Source organism: Quercus suber, unplaced genomic scaffold, assembly GCF_002906115.3.
Source record: "Quercus suber isolate HL8 unplaced genomic scaffold, Cork oak 2.0 scaffold_60, whole genome shotgun sequence".
NCBI lineage: Eukaryota > Viridiplantae > Streptophyta > Magnoliopsida > Fagales > Fagaceae > Quercus > Quercus suber.
Window position 1 is genome coordinate 360,724 of NW_027069525.1, and position 17,159 is coordinate 377,882.

The 17,159-nt window shown below is 38.2% G+C and overlaps 1 pseudogene; it reads right to left on the reverse strand.

Annotated features, from left to right (window-relative positions):
* Window positions 1-852: 852 nt before the first annotated feature.
* Window positions 853-6,201, reverse strand: LOC112040070 (glutamate receptor 2.2-like; annotated as a pseudogene).
* Between the last annotated feature and the right edge of the window lie 10,958 nt (window positions 6,202-17,159).

Sequence of the window (17,159 nt, forward strand, 5' to 3'; positions counted from 1 at the left end):
ACGGGTTGATATAGGTACCTAAGGTTGCAGGTGCCCTCTAGCATGGGGTTGGGGGAAAAAAAACCCACCTCAAAGTGTGCGTGGGGTTGGTGTGGGTGCGAGGAATAATAAACTCACCCATACCTACCGTGTTGTCATTCTTACTCCTTATTATATATAAAAAAAAAAAAAAACTAGAAGTTCAAAAAAAAATTAAAATATTTAGAAATAAGAGATTCAATTAGGAAAATTAAGGCCAAGAGCCTTGTAACAAACTTGAATCTTCTGTTCCACTCACACTGTACCACACCATGCTTCACAGATCAAAATATGCCACCTGCTCATTAATGCCTAAATATTTGCTATTTTATTTCATTAACCTAAAATAAAAGAAAAAGAAAAAAATCAACCTAAATTCCTCCCACCGCCACCAACTGCCAGCAAGAGCCAAGAGACCAGTCCTTCTTGAATCTTTATCTCCATTGCTCTCTCCGTGTCTGTGTCTTCTATCACACACCCACCAACAAAATCTCAGATTGATGAAATTTGAAATTTCTAGTTCCTAAGCGAAAGGGACAAATGAGCATGTGATTAATATACTGAATTCAATTTTAAGATTGCGTTTGGATACTTGAATTTGAATTTAGATTTTAAATCAATAGATTTGAATACTTGAATATCTGATTGTATGGCATGCCATTAACTATTCATCTAAATCAAACTGTGTAGATTCAAATGAAATCCACGCAATGGATTTAATATCTAATCTAAAGGATACAAATTATTAACATTAAAAAGAGTTTTCGTTGCAGCTAAGTATAATGTGTGCTTTTGCCCGCAGGTTTACATGCCTGGTTATTACAGATATGATTGTTATTGGTTTTCCATTTCAGGACCAAACATCCATAATTCATTGTCAGATGGGGCATGATGCTGTTGTGCATGGGCTTGGCCTAAAGGTCGATACCATATTTCAGGAGCAAACATCCATAATTCATCTTTAGATGGGGTATGATGGTGTTGTGCTTGGGCTTGGCCTAAAGGTCGATACCATCTTTCACGAACATAACGAAAGATAAAGGCCAAAAGAGCAATGGTGGACATTCCTCCAGTGATGACAAAGAGACCCCAGAAACTATTCGGTCCAAGACTATCAAGACCATCGTCAGAATTAGACGCTGAGCACTTGTAGGAAGAGGTTAAAGAATGCTCAAGCTGTCGCAATTTTCCACTTTCAGATAATTTTAGAACTGCTTCAGAAATATCAGGTAGATAAGGAGAGCTCCTTGGGAAAGCCTGAGAAGTGAGAAATGAAAATTATCTTTTAGGCTCTACATCAATAAAACTTTAAATGTTAACCTATTGTACCTTTCAATAAAATAATACTCTCACATGCATGCATTTTTTTACATTCATAATTTTACATCTATTTCTTATGTTTTAAAAATATGGACATTTTTAAATTTGTTTTTTAACTTTTAAAAATGTGGATATTTTTGTATAAATTGTGCATAATTGTACAAAAAAATTAGATGGAAATGAGTGGATGAGGATATTTTTCGTATTCCTCCTATGGTATTTTCACAAGAAAAAAAGAAAAAAAAAAAAAAACCCCTCTTTCTAAAAGAGAGTTATATGTTTCCTTTAATGGCTACTTCAATGCAAAGTTTTAGTGATATTCAACTAAATAATGACGTAGAAAAAAAAAACTTTAATAATCACGAACTAATGTGACAGATTGATACATCTCCTTGAGAAAAATCACGTGTGAAAACACAATTTAGAATAATGATTTGAAAAAGTAAGGTTAAATTGTGAATGAGTCAATGGATTCTCACAAATCCAAAACCTCCCACTTTAAATGCTGGTCCTGAAGTGGTGAAACCTTCACAATATTTAGCGAGAAACACTTTAACATATGGGGCCTCAAGAAAGGCTGCTGCAATCTCTCCACTTTTAAGAGCCTGTGGATAATAATCTCCTGAACCTATTCTCCTGATGTTGTTGGGTTGAAAACCTAAGACCACCTCCAAATATTTTACAACAAACGAATTCGCATCACACCCAACTTTGGCTCCACTCTTTTTAAGTGTCTCAATGTCGATCGTTGTTTGATCAAGTTGTTGAACGGTGAGCAGTGATGTTAGACTGGCCGTGAAACTTTGTGTGATAACCAACGCCACAAATAGGCATACGACCATAGTCATCCGGGACAGGTTGCTGTGTAATTTTTCTCCTACAAGTAAACACACAATAGTTACTAACAAGTAACAACAATTTTCTAGATTTATATATTTGTACATGAGTGACCTCCAAGGCTCCAAGTAAAGAGAATATATACAGCTTAGGCCCGTTAGTCTAACATTCTAACTATTGTATTCCACATGTTCCTATTCTAATGCAGTTAGATAAAAATTAAATATGTCATACATGAAAAAGGGTATCCTATGCACTGCATAGCATGGACAGGAAGAATCTATATATGAATTCTCCTAAATGGTTTAACTTGTTTAAGATGATTTTCATTGCATGCAAGCATCACCACACAAATTTTTTTCTTTTTTGATAATTTAATAGTCAGGAGAGGTGTGATTTGAATTTTAAACATTTCTATTAAAAATATTGAGAGATACTAGTTATACTATAAAACTCTTGGCCACAAAGACTTTAGTTGATATCTTTAAGAAGGGATATGACAAGAGAAAATATGTTACAAACTCTCATAATAAATATTGATTGAAGAATCTTTCATGATTTAATCTAGGTAGTTAAGAAACATAGAAAGAAATGAAATATGGTTACCCTGTAGTGAGAACAGTGTTGTGAAGGCTAAGGAAAGCATGGTTCCAATTTGGTTCTATATACTGCCCCTGAAATCTGGGTTGTGATTCCGCTCTATCAACCATACAACAAATCCATAATAAATATTAATGACCCTTGTAAAAACCCACATAAAGGTGGTGAACGGCTTCTTGAACAGCCAAGCTCTTTCTGCTTTTTTAGGCTTGAAATATATCAACATTTGGAGACCTGAGTCAGAATAGGGTTGCGGGAATTCTGCATATTCACTACGATTGGCAATTATGGCTATATCTCCAACAACTGCATCAAAAGTCTTCTCAAACACAAAGTAACATATCAGTTGATGTAATCTAGTAATACTTACAAGGTTGGTGCTAGTGGTAAATGTTGGAGCATTTTAATATTAAATAATTAAAATGAATAAATGTTATAACATAAGTATAAAGATGTGAGAGTGAATATGGAAGATGAAGAGTTAGTGAAAATGTTTAATCCCACATTGAAAAGGAGATAGACTATTTTATTCTTTTTAATTGTGGTGATTAATAGGCTAAAATGTATTGACTCAGATATTGAGCTAGATATGTGCGCAAGGGAGAGGTAAAGAGTGAAGGTATGAATTAATACTCCATTTTTACTATGGAAAATAAAGAGTCATTAACCAACTCAAAGAAAGGTGTTCTTTCTGGTGAAGTTTTGGCCTTAAACACTTTGTGTAGAGATTGTTTGAGTCATACGACACTTGTTGGGCTATTGTATCCTGGGGGAGAAAAGTTAGAGAAAGTCTGCACCGGTTACAAAATTTAGCCAATTAAGGGCTTGAATCTCCTTAAAGAGAGAGAGTATCGCGCCTCAGTCCAAATAGTGTTGTGTAATTTCTCTCTTTAAAGTAATAAAATTTATAAGTATTATTCAGTTTCTCGTTGTATTATTTCCATTATTATTGTGATTGCACCAACAGTAAGTTTTTCATTTCATTCTCCCTAGCTTTTAAAAATGTAGAGTTTAGAACTTTAATTGAAATAATCCTAAGATATGACATATTCATATGCTATAACCATAGGTGAAATATAACTAGTTTATTCAATGAATGTGAAACAAACATAGAATATGGTAGTTCCATTTTCATTTGAAGTTGCTTTTATATATTATACACTATAATGAATTTTTATGTCGCAAATGAATTGATTCAAAACAATTTGGGTGGCAAAATAGGACAACCTATAGTATACTTTCTAAATCGGTACTACAAAAAAGTAGTTGATAAATATTACCTTAACATAAACTTGCTGCACCAAAGAATCATATGTGCCGTTAAATGGAATAAATTCATATGGAAAGTGATATGGTAGAAGCTCTAATGCAGCTTCGAAGACAGCAATGGAAAATCCATTAACGATTGGTTTGGCCCCAGGACGATAATATCTCACATTCACAAATTCACTAAAAGTGATCACTGCAGGTACTCCTATTTTCAGTGGTTTAGCAATAATTGGTACCCCCCACCCGTTTGGCACTGACCAAGGCCCTCCCGGCCAAAACACTTGTCCTAGAATACTCATTGACCTGTTGTACTTACTAGCCTTATGGATGCTCTCTGAGAAGCCTAGTCCCTCCGACCAGAATCCAAGTTCCCTATAACTTTTCCCGACCACATTAACTATGCGAAAAATGTGTATCGGAGCCAATTTTCCCATTTTAAAATTGAATGCACCAGTTAAACCCTCAAAATTGCTTTGCAAGATTTCTTCTAGCAACTGTGGTCCATTCATTTCGTGCATACAGGCAACATGGTCTGTCAAATTTGCACAGCTTTTTACATAAGGCTTTCCCACCAATGCAATAGCCACAGCCCATGCAGTATCATAGGCCTGCATCGCAGAAGTCCCTGGTTCTGGAACTGGCTCACCAGGATATTGCAAACGAAACATGATCCGAAATCTAAAGTGGAAATCTTTGTAGCTTTTAGGTGTGGTGGAAAAGTAGCTCTTGACTCCTAAGACACCTTGCATTGAGGAGATAATTGATGCATTAAGTGAATCAATTTGACTTGTAATGGCATTGGTGGTGATCCAAACGTAATCCTTATCCATCATTCCTAGATTATTCGCTTCTGTGAAGATTTTAGTGGCTAAGGTAATGGAAGTGTGAACAATGAAAACTCTGCATGACTCATTTTTCAGGCTCTCCAACTTTTGTGATAGAGAAGGATATCGAGGAAAAGGAGAGAGAAGCAAGAGGTCGTTAATCTCCGCGTCCACTCCTTGTATAGCGGCAATGAGTTCAGGGCTAATTCCAGTCACAGCTGGGTTCATGTCTTCATAGATAATGTTCACTTTCCTCCATTTCCAACTTTGAATTATAGCTGCCACAGCTTTCATTTGAGCATTTTGGCTGCGAGCCGCATTTACTAGGAATGGCCAGTGGCAAGAGGCCCACTGTGGGATTTCATTTGCCAATGACAGGATCGGGACTCTGGATTCATTGCCAAGCTGAGCAACGAAGACAGCCTCTTGCCATGTTCCAAACCCTAATATAGCTTTCGCATTTTTCTTCTCAATCAGGGTCTTAGCTGCAATCAAAATTTTATCATCTATAAGTCTAATATAGGGTTGAATTTAATTTAAATCCCTTATGCAAAAAAATATCTATAAATCTAGAACCGAGAGAAAAAAAAAAAAAAAAATTGGGTGGTCTGAGTTCATGTCCTGTATTCATATATCCATGTCAAAATCTGTCAAGAAACCTCAAAGTTACATAATAAGATTTGTAGTGAGAAATTAAAGATCACATCTACTGACTAACTATTAAAATTTTACTTCGAACATATATGTGGGGTTCTATTAATTCGAGTAGGAATGAGAAAATTGACTGTATGTATGCATTGATATAATTAAATTTCCATGATTCCATCTAGCTACCCAAGTCATAGATTCCCATTGACTTTCAATCTTACCAAAGTGATAGAATCTCATTGAACGAATCAGGAGGAAGAGTAATTAGTTTAACTGCAAGACACAAATTTTCATTCAACCTTAATTACAAGAGGTATGATAAAATATCTCTGGTCTCATCAAACAAGAAAGTTCTTTATGAATATTAATATTTTTAGTAGTGGTGTTTACAATATATTCTAGTCACCTTAGCGGTTTAAATCTTCATGACTTGACAAAGAAAGAGGAACAACTTAATACCTGTAATTAAATAATACCTAATGATATCTAGCCCGGTATACTTTCACTTATTATTTGAAAACAATTTCAATAGACAAAATGCTGAATGAGTTACGAAGCAACACATAGAAAAGTACTCACCAAAAGAGGCTGCTCCGAAAGGGTCTCCTCGAGAGTTTTCCACATGTAGAATGGGGAAGTTCTGGTGATTGGCATGAGCATATAAATCCTTAATTGCCATATCCATCGCGACTTTCTTTTTTGCCAGCAAGAGTGGTGTAATCTACAACTGCACCTAAACTGAGCATGTCAGATTGTTATTTCTTTAAAGCATCATTCTGTGCATTAGACATCCGACTTGATGAACATAGTAGCAAGAGGAACAAAAAGATAGAGAAACAGTGGGATGTAAACATTTCTCCTTGTCCTTTTGGGCGCTTTTCACCCGGCTTAAGAGATTCGGATGCATACATAAATTCACGTCGACTTGGATTCATTTCCATTATCACCATATAAGGACTTGAAGAAAGTTCTTGTATCCATGTTCTACTGACTAAATATTATATATATGCATGGAGAACCCACTACAAAAATCTGGGTTTATAGCCGCGTTTAAAAAACGCGGCTATAGACCCCAAAAACGCGGCTACAAGCTGGAGCCGTGTTTCCTGTAGCCACGTTTACAAACACGGCCTAAGTACCGCAGCTACAGGCCAATGGCTACATTTTCCAAAAACGCGGCTACAACTCACACCTATAGCCGCGTTTTTGTAAAACGCGGCTACAGGTCAGACCTAAAGCCGCGTTTTTGCTCTGGAACAGGAAACCGGCATTGCAAGCCTATGGCCGCATTTTTTAAAAAACGCGGCTACAGGTTCCACTTGAGCCGCGTTTCAAAACGCGGCTACGGTTGCAAACCTTTAGCCGCATTTTAGAAAACGCGGCCATATGTCGCACTTGAGCCGCGTTTTTTAATGCGCGGCTAAGGCTATGGACCTATAGCCGCGTTTTTAAAACGCGGCTATAGGTTCCACTTCCGCCGCGTTTACACTAAAAACGCGGCTATAGGTTTTTTTTCCCCCCCACCCCCCCTCCCTTAAACAACTGCTTCCTGCCATATACATACAAGTTCCTGTTACATCCCAACATCACAGGTCCATGACCAGGTTCCCAACAGCAAATCAAGCAAGATATATACAAGTTCCCAACACGAAATTGCCAAAAGATATATACAAATGTTTGGACATCACAAAAAATATACAAAGAGCTGAGTTTTATATTCTAAACTGCCCTCAAACACTAAGGCAGCAAGCAACAACATTTGTGTTTACAAAAATATATATATACAAACGTTTGTGTTTACAATATGCTAATTAGAAAGTCCTCCGTTTCATTTGCTTCCAAAAGGGTTGAGCGGAAATGCTTTCTTGTCCACTTCATGGTAAAACTGCACAAATTATTCTTTGTCAAGTTAAAGTTGCCAAATGTTTGCTTGCAATACATAATAATACTCTAAACATGAATTCCAAATGGTAATTCGGCAATGCTTAAATGCACATTTATATGAAAATCCCTGACAATGGAGCAATTTTTTATGCTTGAATGATATGAGGGAATGAGACATAACATTATTTTTTGCCAAATTATGGAGTGATTTGACTTTTCAAATGCCAAACAAAAAGGAAAAACTAAATAATATTATATATGATAGGTGCGAGACTACATACGTAGATCGAAAGAAATAGGGAGAGCTCATCACTGCTCTAAAACCGTTACATAATACAAAGAGTAACATATATGAAAGGAAGACTAAACAATTGTTCAACTATTCATTAAAAACAATCTAGTCAAATCACTCCATAATTTAATCAACTTCAGCAATACATTTGGAAGAGCATTGATAATGAGAGCTATTGTTTTGTTCATGGAACCTAACGTATTGTGCATGTGTCTACTCATGAAGATGTGAATACGCCAAGAAACTGTGTTGTTCATGTTCCAGGTGGCAAATGTTAAGATGCAATATTGTAGAGTAGTCACCTTTGAAATGCGTCTTGAATCAACGTATTTTACAATAATACAATAATACAATGGCAGGGGTCTATTTTCTCCTCCTTCTCTATATCTAGATTGCAAGCATCACTGTTAAAAAATGTAAAAGGATAACAGTTAACACTAAATACAATTTTCATTTTTTTTTAGGAACCCTAAACAGTTCAATTTCATAGACCTTAATTAAGAGTAAAATATTAAAAGAAAAAGAAAAAAAAAATGTTGCATTGCAATGCGAGTAACACAAGCTGTGCGTATTGTACAAAAAAACTTTTAAAGATCAAGGGTTTACGAGACAGAGCGAGAGAGAGACAGAGAGAGAGAGAGAAGTCACCATTTCTTTCAAAACAGTGTTGCCATCTTTAGTAAGCTTGATATCACCGGCTCCTCCAACAAGCCTGCAACAAAATTAGAGAGAATCAAAGAGATTTCCTTAGCCCTAATTTTTCAATCCAAATCTAGAACGAAATTAATTGGGAAAATTGAACATTTAAACCCAAAATCGAAACCCTAGATCGAAAATCGAAACCCTAAACGAAAAATGGGGACCCTAAAACACAAACCAAATCAAAAAATTTTAAAAACTTACTCTTACTCAGCCTTGCGACAGTGTCTTCAGGGAGATTGCGAGTTGGAGAGTGTGAGTGTGTGTGTGTGTGTGTGTTACCAATCGATGAGAAGGGAATGGAGAGCGGAGGGAAGACCGCAAGGATGACGGCGATTCGAAGAGGGTGGAAGAGAGGGAAGGAGTTTGATATCAAGTTGAGAGGAAGGGATATCGGAGGAAGGGGAATCGGAGGAAGGGGGATCGAGTTCAGAGGAAGGGGAATCGGAGGAAGGGAGGAAGGGGGATCGAGTTCAGAGGGAGGGGAATCGGAGGAAGGGGGATCGAGTTGAAGGATGGGGAATCGGAGCTAGGAAGGGGGATCGAGTTGTAGTCCGAGAGGGTTTTTTGAGATTGATCGAGAGGTTAGGGTATTTTTTTCTTCTGTGGAGTTGTGTTTTTTTTTTTTTTTTTACTTAATGTTGAAGCCGCGTTTAGTGGTTAAACGCAGCTCTAACCATAACCTGAGCTGCACCTGAGTTGTGTTTGGTAAACGCAGCTCCGGACATATTTGAAAAAGGAAAAAACAAATAAAACAAAAAACGCAGCCTCACCCTGAAAAAACGCGGCTCCAGGGAGGGCTATAGCCGGGTTTAGTAAACGCGGCTCAAAGGCTAACCTGGAGCTGTGTTTTTCAAAAACGCGGCTCGAAGTCTAGCCTGGAGCCACGTTTTTTAAAAACCCGGCTGAAACTCCATCCTGTAGCCGCGTTTTTCAAAAACACAGCTACAAAACGCGGCTAAAACCCGCGTTTTTTGTAGTGACCATTCAAACCTATACAGGGACGGGAAGAGAATGATAATATATAATAATTTGACTTGAAGCTTTTGGTTGAAAATTGATCATGTGCGATGGAGATTGGTAGGTTGTAATCATCCCCAACGTGACTGCACTTTTACGGTGTTATATTCTCTTGAAATGTCAATGCCTAGATTGCCGAGTATGGCAATTTTAATATAGCAACTGTGGTTAGGGGTGGCAAAATTTGACACAACCCGCAAACCCGACACAACACGATACGAAATTAGCAGGTTATGGGTTGAAACTTAATGAGTTCGTGTCATATTCGGGTTGACACGGCTAACTCGTTTAATAAACGGGTTGGGTTAGTGTTGAACATATAGAACCTGTTTGACCCGTCTGACCCGTTTAATTAAATGACATTTTACTAATATACCCTTCAAACTCTAGGTATATAAACTTATTAGTTATTGTGATTTGTTTTCTTTGACATATTGTGATTGATTATTTGTGATATTGAGATATATTTTAGTTTTGAATGATTATTTATGATACAACTACTCATTAATTCTAAATTTTATATTAAAAATATTTATTTTTTTGTTTTTTCATAATTTTTTTTTTCATTTTGATAAAATTTGATAAATTGGTCGACACGACAAACCTGTTTAATAAATGGGTCGTGTTAGGGTTGAGGAATCTTGACCCATTTAATAAACATGTCGTTGAGTTAGTGTTGACCTATGTAGTCAAATACTCATAACTTTACACGACACGAACCCGACATGCGAACACGAATTGCCACCCCTAACTGTGGTGTAAAAAAAAAAAAAAAAAAAGACTTGGACAAAAATTATCATTATTAATAGCCTTTGGTGGAAAATTGATCATGTGCAATAGGGATTCTAATGGTCACCACTACTCCACTTATACCGTGCTAATTAATTTGTCATAAAATGTCAATGCCTAGATTGCTGAGTATGGCAAATTATAGTAGAGCAACTATGGTGTTGACTGCAATGGGAACACTTGGACTAAGACTATTATTTAGTATTTCATTTATTTATTTTTGTAGTAGTTGTAGTATTATTATTATTTGTTTGTTTAGACCCCTGTAAACTAGATTTGTTAAATTTAAATAATTAACCAAGTTAATACTTAGGTTTATTATTCAAATTTAGATTAAACATAGACAATCATATCACAAAGTGCAGAAAAGTAAAGAAGAAAAGCGATATGATTACCTAGAAAAACTAATGAAACCAACAATTTCAAGGTAAAAAAATTTGGGGAGAATTTAACCTAAACTATCCTCAAGGTAAACAGATTCAATAGAATGGAAGTTTACAATATATTTTTCCTTAAATCTAAAGCTACCTCTTGTAGAACTTACTCACATAGTCACGTGAAACTTCGAATCCATGGACTCTTCAATCTAAATTTTTTTTGTGCACAAATACCCATGTTTGTGACTCTAAGATCCCACTCAAAACTTTAAATCATCAGTTATGTATGTTCTTGTAGCAGCAAACTTCAGATTTACCGATTCAAATAATGTGTAGATGGAATTTTGGTAGTTACTTTGAAAGGAGAAAACACAATACATTTTAGATCTCAAAATAGCACCTCTAAAGTCATAACAAAACATGTCTTAGGGTTTCTTTTAAATACTTGAGGAATTAGATTTGAAATCCTAGTCATTTAGTGGGCTTAATGAGCTGTTGGGCTTTAATTAATTTCTGTAGACCTGTGTCTCGATTGATCAAACCATAGTCTTGATCAGTCAAACTTGGTATGTTTTGAATTTTTTGAACGTACAGCTTCTTTTTTCTTTTATTTTGACTTACAACACCTTAAGCATTGTCTAATATACCCTATAGACTCTAAGATTTATATCTAGATAAGTTTTTGTTCACAGTTTGCCAATTGTCCTAAACTTTTAGAACTTAACTGGTGTTGTGAAAGCTACAAGAAAACAAACACGCTACTTTCTAAATGAAAAAAGAAACTAAATACGTTAGCTTCTGAATGAAATCCTCGAACCCACGAAGGGTCTCTTGAATCCACAAGGTCATAGAGTTCTAGAATCTACTAGAGAGAAATAGACAAAGTTTGCATTTTATAAATTTAAAAAACTGAATTGCCCCAAAGGCTACAACATGTTTAAATAGTAAAAGAAACCCTAAGGCAGCTATGAAAATACCCAGAAACCCTAATCCGCGCTAATCATGTAATTAGGTGGCAAAATAGTGATTTTTGCCAAAAAATAGTAAAATTTAGATAATATTGAAAATTGAAAATAATGTTACTAAGAGACGTCCTAAAATAGAGGGGGGGCCTTATTTTGACTTTTAAACTAAAAGTTATTAAGGAAAAACAAATATTACTATTGTAGGGTTAGGATTTGTGGCCCAAGCCTAAAACAACAAATTTGTAGAGCGTGGATGTTAGAGCTAGGTTGGTTATGGAATTAACAACGATTGGTTATAATCTCCAAGTATAAACCAGCAGAAAAATACACGTAGAGATGAAATGAATTGAAGTCCGAAGAGGTTTATGATAAATTGAGTAGTGATTACAGTTCTCAGAGTTGCAGTGAAGTCTCTCTTTTTCTTTCTCTCGTCTTTTTATTTATTTATTTATTTATTTATTTATTTATTTTTTTTATATCAAGAGCCCTTCTTCTTTATATAGTATCCTTCCCCATCATCCCCATTGTTCACTTGTTCTTCATTTGGGTACCTACTTAAGTGTATGTCATGTCATGTATCTTCTTTAGCTTTTGGTGAGTGGCGGTAGCTGAGATTACACTGTTCAGGGGTCTTCTCTACATAAATACGGCTAGAAAAGTTGCTGCAGTGCATTTAATACGGTGGTAGCAGCTTTTCCTTTAGATATTTCTTCATTCTTATCATCTCCTGACATACTCAAAGCTTATCTTTATCATTGGGGTTGCTAGGAAGATCATTCGGACCTTTCACACGTTCGATTAATCAAGAATATTCGTATCTGAGGAGTAAGACCTCTTCAGACCGTTGTTGACCTCTTCGGATTGTACTCCTCCTTCGTTTCCAGGTATCTTTCTTCCAGATGGACTCTATCTCAACCGATTCCTTCTCTTCAAACACACAGTAATCCTTAAACAGGGCCCTAGGCCCACTATGTAAGGTTGGGCCTTTTCCCCCTACAATAGCCCCTCAAAATTTTAATTTTTCCCCTGCATCCGAGGAGAAAAAATAGGATTTTGACCTGTCACGCAGTAAAAAGCTTGAAAAAACACATAAATATCTAAACTTGCACGTGTGTAGGCATAGATGCAAACGCTTCATCATTGCCGCTGTCGTTTCCGTATTCCTAAAGCGCTGTATTAATCACTTTAGGCGGGGTTTTGTCTTTTGCATCCAACGGTGGGCCATTGATCAAACGGACATGATTATTCTTCGGGATTTAGGCGGGATGAATTACACCCTTTCATCTGTCCCCGTATATAAGCCCTCAGAGGAGGTTATTTCTTCTTCACCTTACAAATCTTCAGACTATCCAGCGAACTCACGCACTCAAATTCTTCAATCTCCTCCAATCACCTGTCCTATTACTTCCCAGAGTCCGCAAAAAGTCCTTCTGCAAATTCAGAGATCATTCTTCAGTTTCGCCTGTGTAAGTTTTGACATCCTTAAGTTCATCATTCTCTTATCGGCCAGGGTTCTTAACCTTCAAACCTTTACCTCCTGGTTATTGCGTCGAGTCTTTCTTAAAAATGGGTAGATTTCAATACTTCATCGATAGTCCTGCCTTAATAGAAGAATTTAAGCAGACCTATGGTATACCACAGGGGGTAAATCTGAGGTATTACCCTCCGGAACGAATATTAACTGACCGAAGAGAGGGAGAAGTCATAATCCCCATGATAGCCTTCATTGAAGGGGAAATGACTCTTCCAATGGCCTCTATTACCATGAACTACCTTCGTAATCATAGACTTTCCCCCGAGCAGTGCGCGCCTAATACCTTTAGGATCCTAGAAGCCATTGATGCCCTGAACCTTCATCTAGGATTAGGACTGACTTGGCGTGACTTGGTACATATGTACGAGTGTCATAGCTAGAAGGGAGTGGGATATTACCTTAAATCCCGATCTGACACCGTTAGACTTCTCTCCTACCTTCCCAAGTCAAATAAAGGAATGAAAGACGACTATTTGATCATCTCGGGCATGTAGCATGATGGTCTTCACTGTTCGACCCAGCCAGGAGAGCCAGGTGTGACTTCTTAGACTTAGGATCTCTAACAGTAGATTTAGGATCTTCACTCTTCATAATCTGTCTTCTCCTTTATGTCATTATTTTCCAGTTTTCTGACTAAGTTTTTTTTTTCTTTTTTTTTTTTTTTTAAATGTTAACAGATAAGGATCACACTTTTCCTCAGCTTAGCCTCACCAACACAGCCGCGCTTAATTATTTATTATGCTTGGAGATCTTTGTGAGTGAAGACGAACAGCTTCGGTCTGTTCCTCTCATCCTCGGCTACACGCCAAAATCAACCGATATTCAGCCGGTCGGCAACTCCATTACAAAAGGTGATTATCGGGTCTGGCGAATAGACGTCGCTCGGCGTGGCTTCTTAGCACTATACGACCTTGAACCCGTACCACACCCAAATCCACAAGGTATGCCATTGCTTGTTCAGCCAGTTCAATAAGTCCCCCTTGAATCGGTGGTTGTAGGTGAGAAGGTTGGCTCCTCGTCCTCTTCACTAGAGGAACAAATAGACAAATTCAAAATCGAAGGAGAAGCTTCAAGAGGGGTTCAAGTGATACCATCCTCAAACTCCGAGGAGAAAATTGACAGGCAGTCCAGTGTCCATTCTCCCATTCTAATAACTGCTCTTCTAGAAGACTATTCGGAAAAGGAAGATATGTCAGACTTAAAGGCTTTGATGAAGAATAGAGGCAAGAAGGCTAAGCCAAAAGGGACTGAGACTTCCCAACCCGTGGTGAGTCTACCTTCACCGCCACCTCAGGTTCCTGATCTCGGCTTAAAGCCCTTGCCAGATCTGAAGAAGAAGAGGCCCCTCCTTGAAACTGAGGAGAGGGAGGTGGTGGTGCCACCAAAAGCAATCAAGCAACAGAAGGTGGCGAAAGACCACCGGAGCAAGAGGGCCTCATCTACTAAGAGCCGAGATGACCCTCATGTTGCTGATATGCGCTGAGGGCCACGCACATGGTCTCCGAAGTTGGAATTGGATGGCACTTCTATTCCTTGGGATACTTCCCTCAGAAACTATGATGGGGGAAGAGCAAGAATAGTAGCTGACGCCTTGGAGCAACCATTGCTCCTTCCCCGATACATGGATTCATATAGGCGCTTTAGCCAGTATGAACTCTTCATGTCCCTGAAAAGGAATTTGGCCATGGTAAGTGAGTTATCCCAGCTCTTTAGTTTGGGATGCTAATTTTTGTTTGTTTCGTGCTAATTCTTTCACTTTACTCTGTAGATTACTCAGTAAGTTTTTATGGCTGAAGAGTGGAACAAGAAAACCTATATCGAAGCCTAAGCAGAGGCCCACTCTCGGTCCGAGGCAGAGAAGTCTTTGGGCAGCCTAAAGGAAGAGTTTTTTAAACTCTCTAAGCAGCTCAAAAAGGTAACTAATGAAAGGAATAGTCTTAATGCTATCCTACAGAATGCTGAGAAGCAGGCCGAAGCCCAATGTAAGCTGTTAAATGAGACTGAGACCAATTTGGCAACTGAGAAAGCACTTATGAAGGAACTTCGCGCTGAACTTCAAAAGGCCAGGGAGACTGCCAAGCTGACTCAGAAGAATGCTCAGCTAGCTAAGGAGGCGACTGAGGCTGAAAGAAAAGCAGCATATTAGCTGGGGGTGGAGGAGACCGAAAAAGGCCTCACCGAGCAGTTTGCCTCGGTTAGCCGAGACTACTGTGATATAACGTGGGGCAAGGCACTGGATGCTACTGGGGTCCTTGCGGACTCAGAACTGAGACTACCTGGGAGCATATATTATAGCTTTGATATCCGAGAGCTCCCAGGGTCTAATCCCCCTCTTCCAACACAATTTCAAGAGGCTTCAGAGCAACCCTTGGTCAGCCAAGTTCCTCCAATCACCCTCGAGGCCTCTAAGGAGTTTGATCAGCCTAGTGATCAGAGCAAGCCAGCTGAGGCATCCAAGGATAAGGGTGAGGGCTTGGGAAAGAAGAAAACCCCTCCAGCACCTAAGGACCAAGTCCTAGAAGCTGCTGTAACTCAGTCTAGTCAGGCTGCCGACCCCTTGGTCCCTCAAGCGAAGACTTAGATACTTAGGTGTTTTTTTGTTTTGTACTTGTATTTGTTTTTCTTTTATGTAAGGGATTGTAAACTATTTTCTTTTGATCAATGAAACAGTTTTCCTTTTACTTTTGGTGTCTTCGTTGCATATCTTATGACTTACTTTTGCTGCAAATAACTGTACTTTGTAATTATGGTAATGTAGGTAAACATAACCACCATATCATACTAACAATGTACATAACCAAAATTGGTACTGAAAAGAGCAGTTTGTATAAGAATTACTACTAAGTAATGAATGCAATGAGTGATGTAAAAGCTTCACAGGTCTTTTCAAACATGCAGAGAGAATGTTATCATAAGTTAGAGTTCATTTAGGCTGCGTTTGTTTTGGGTGAAATTCATTTCCGGAAGTGATTTTCTATATTTTTGGGTGTTTGGTTGCGCCGGAAAATTGCATTTTTCGGAAATCATTTTCAGTTGACTCACGGTCAAGGGTGAAAATGATTTACGGAATCATTTTCACTTCAAATGAATTCCGAAAAATGGAGAGAAAGAGAGAGCATGAAGACAGAGAGAGGGAAAGAAAGAAAGAGAGCACCTTCAGCCCCCGAGGAGCCCAGACACGCCGGAGACGTCGCCGGCGAACCCTGAGCACCGCGCCGATCTCGCCTTCGATCGCACTACCGCCGATCTCCCCGGCGATCGCCTTCGATCACCTCCGCTCGATCTCGCGATCTAGCCTTCGCATCGCGCCTCGCCGTGAACCCAACGCTCGATCTCGATCTCGATCCCCGAAGAACCCAGCGCTCTTCGCACCGCGCCTCGCCGTCGATCGTTGATCGTCGATCGTCGTCGCTGCGCCGCGTCGTCGATCACTTCCTCTTCCTCGATCTCTCAGCTTTTTTTTTTTTTTTTTTAAAAGTTTGATTGCTGTTGTTGTTTTTTTTTTTTTTTTTTGATGAACTGATTATTGTTGTTGTTGTTGTTGTTGTGGTGGTGTTGTGGTTTCCGGAATTTGTTGTTGTTGTTGTTGTGTTGTTGTGGGCGGAATTTGCTGCCGGAAATTGTTGTAGGAAAATAGCATTTTCCTAATTGAACCAAACACATGAAAATATTTTCCACACCAATTTTCATAATACAACCAAACACTTAAAAATATTTTCCTTTTCCGGAAAATAGCATTTCCGAAAAATATGTATTTTCCGGAAAATATTTTACGGGAACCAAACGGACCCTTAAATACATTCGAGAATTTCAGGCATGACTCATTCCAAAGTTAAACTTCAATAACATTAACTGTATGAAGGTGGGAACCGTTAAGGAGTGTTAACTAACCCAAACCATCTGGTCCGAGGACTACAGGCATGACTGGATTTAAGTTTAAACACTTATAGAACCGTTAAGGAGTGTTAACTAACCCAAATCATCTGGTCCGAGGACTACAAGCATGACTGGATTTAAGTTTAAACACTTATAGAACCGTTAAGGAGTGTTAACTAACCCAAATCATCTGGTCCGAGGACTACA